Here is a 2,847-nt window from a genome sequence, read left to right as displayed (position 1 = left end):
GTGTGTGTGTGTGTGTGTGTGTGTGTGTGTGTGTGTGTGTGCGTGTATGTATGTGTATCAGAGAACAAGAAAAAGAGGAGCGAGTGTTTCAATGCAAGACTGATTTATAAAAGTAATAATATTCGGTAACATTCAGCTGCAGGCAAATTTATCATGTTAATCGTCACTGATACTTCATCATCAAGGCAGTTACACTTTCAGGTTCTATAATTGCGCAACCCTTCATTAAAATTGTACAAGTGTGTTTGTTTTTTATGTTATCAGGCTTGTTTTTGTCAGTTTCTCTTCTTTCGTTTTGTTTGGATATTTTTTTCACCCTGTATTGTATTTTTTTTTGTTCCCACTATTATTATTATTATTATTATTATTATTATTATTATTATTTATTTATTTATTTATTTATTTATTTGTCAGACATGTCGAATGATGTTTAATTAAGAAGAGATAAGGGGAGAATGTGTACAGGAAATGAAACTGAAAAGGTGCAAAAGTGGAATAAATAGATAGATAAATAAATAATGGAAAGAAGGAATGAATGAAGATAGAAAGGAATGGTTACTTTGACGGTGAGCAGAATATCAATTTATACCCCCAACATAGCGGTGAACTAATATATTAACTACAACTACATTTATCATCAAGCTCAAAGCTGCCGGCTCCTCTATCAAAATGGCATTGTTAGACAGATTGTTGGTAATTGACTAATTTGTTGTTGTCATATTATTATTATTATTATTATTATTATTATTATTATTATTATTATTATTATTTCAGGTAAATCTTAACGAACATGACGAAACCCGCAATTGAGAAATAAACCATCGCTTCCCTCCTGGATACAGAACGAATAAGGCAATAGTATTTATTTCGTGAGGAAGTGTGTGATATTGCAATGAGGTGGGTACAAGGAAACGTGAAACTCAAAGAAAAAGAAAGAAAAAGAAAACAACGTTCGAGAAACTGCTTTTTCTGATTTAAGAAAATAACGTGAAGAAATATAATCCCTATGAAAGTGAAACTTATGATAAATTGTTCACGGCTTCGATTAATAAAATGTTGTCTTTAGATAAGTGCAAAACATCATTAATAAACACGTATGACAATGAAAATCTTTTTTTAAAATTGTTCAAGTGTTAAAAGGGAAAACTTTTACTGTGCGTAGGATTCTGTAAGGCCATCATGGAAAAAAATGAACCATTTCAAATGAAAAACGTTTATATCCGAAAGTAATACATTTACAGTTTATTTTAAATTTTATTTCTCATTTATCTCTGTTTCGGAAATAAAATTTTTCCTTAAAAAAAAAGTAACTTAGTCTTTTTTCCTTGCTTTACAATCTTGTGGCTAGCTCTTGCAAAAAGCACACTCAGTGCTTGAAATCGATTTGAGATGTGATAGAGAATGAATATAAAATAACGTTAAGAATAATAATGACCAGGATAAAAATAGCAGCAACAATATTTATGATATTTTATCATGCAAAACAAAACTGTAAATGTGTATTAAATCTAACAAGAAATATAAGGTCACTTGTTTCGTTACATGTACCTGTTAAGTTCGAAAATGGAATAAGGATCTGTAAAATATTATTAATACTATGAGAAGATGGGAAGAAAAAGTAAAATTTCTTTTTCTGTTAATACATATTCAGTTTTTAAAGTTAAATGACTTTCGGAAGATGGTAAAAATCAAATAAGAACCAATATGTAATAAAAAATACAACAATTTAAACAGCCTGTTTCTGTCGCAGATACGTCTTTTATTATTAGAGTAGAGCTTCAGTCAATACTCATAGTAGCGTGACAAACTTTAATACTAACACTTCTCTTTCTGTCTCTCTCTTTCTCGTAACGCTCTATTATTATTATTATTATTATTATTATTATTATTATTATTATACGTGTTGTTGTGGAGGTGGTTGACGATGAAAGCTTTAAAGCCTCTGCACACCAATAGGTTTCATTGATAGCGTCATTGCTATTATTGCCTTTGCTGTTGTTATTGTTATTATTATTATTATTATTATTGTTATTATTATTATTATTATTATTATGTTGTTGTTTTTGTTGTTGCTGCTGCTGCTGCTGTTTTTTTTTTTCGCTGTGCAGTAGTCAGTGCTTCTCACCAATCTAAAATCACTTAGTGAGAGAAATAGTGAGAGGCTCTTTATTTAGTGAAATCTTATAAATACGCTGCGAGTGTGTGTATGTGTGTGTGTGTGTGTGTGTGAGAGAGAGAGAGAGAGGCTATGTATGCGTGCGTGTATGTGCATACGTCAATCATGTATATGTATGTGCATATGCATATGTATGTGTATGTGCGTCATGTGGGTGTGTGCTTGCTTGTATGTGTGTCTATCCGCTGTGACAATCCAGTAATGATTATAATAACTGTTTCGATCAGGGGAATAATAATGACGATGGTGATGATGATGATGACGATGACGATGACGATGACGACAATGACGACGACGACGACGACGACGATGATGATGATGATGGTGGTGATGACGACGACGACGATGATGATGATGAAGATGATGATAATGATGATGATGAACACATTTGTTCACAGTGATGCTTATAAGAAGTAAAGGAAGGAAGGAAGGAAGGAAAACGAAACAGAAAGCAAGCAGACAGTGAATAACTTACATTAAATACACAGCCATCCTTGTGGTTTTTGCCATGCTACAGTGGAAGCTGAGTGTGGTATAGTGTGATTTATTATGCAGTACAATAGTTATTGTTATATAGAACACCGTTTAGAATAAAAAAAAAAAAAACACGTTATTGTGTCTATCTATCTATCTGTATATCTATCTATCTGTATATCTATCTATCTATCTGT

At 31.8% G+C, this 2,847-nt stretch overlaps 1 protein-coding gene across 1 annotated transcript in view; it reads right to left on the bottom strand.

Moving 5' to 3' along the window:
* The window catches only part of LOC106871386 (uncharacterized), a gene marked incomplete at its 3' end in the record, with an annotated part of 540,352 nt that overhangs the window by 533,026 nt on the left and 4,479 nt on the right, over window positions 1-2,847 (bottom strand). The window lies entirely within an intron of this gene.

The sequence above is a fragment of the Octopus bimaculoides genome, chromosome 9 (assembly GCF_001194135.2).
Source record: "Octopus bimaculoides isolate UCB-OBI-ISO-001 chromosome 9, ASM119413v2, whole genome shotgun sequence".
Taxonomy (NCBI): Eukaryota; Metazoa; Mollusca; class Cephalopoda; order Octopoda; family Octopodidae; genus Octopus; species Octopus bimaculoides.
The sequence above is the reverse complement of the archived record's forward strand: the minus strand, read 5'-3'. Positions and strand labels throughout refer to the sequence as shown.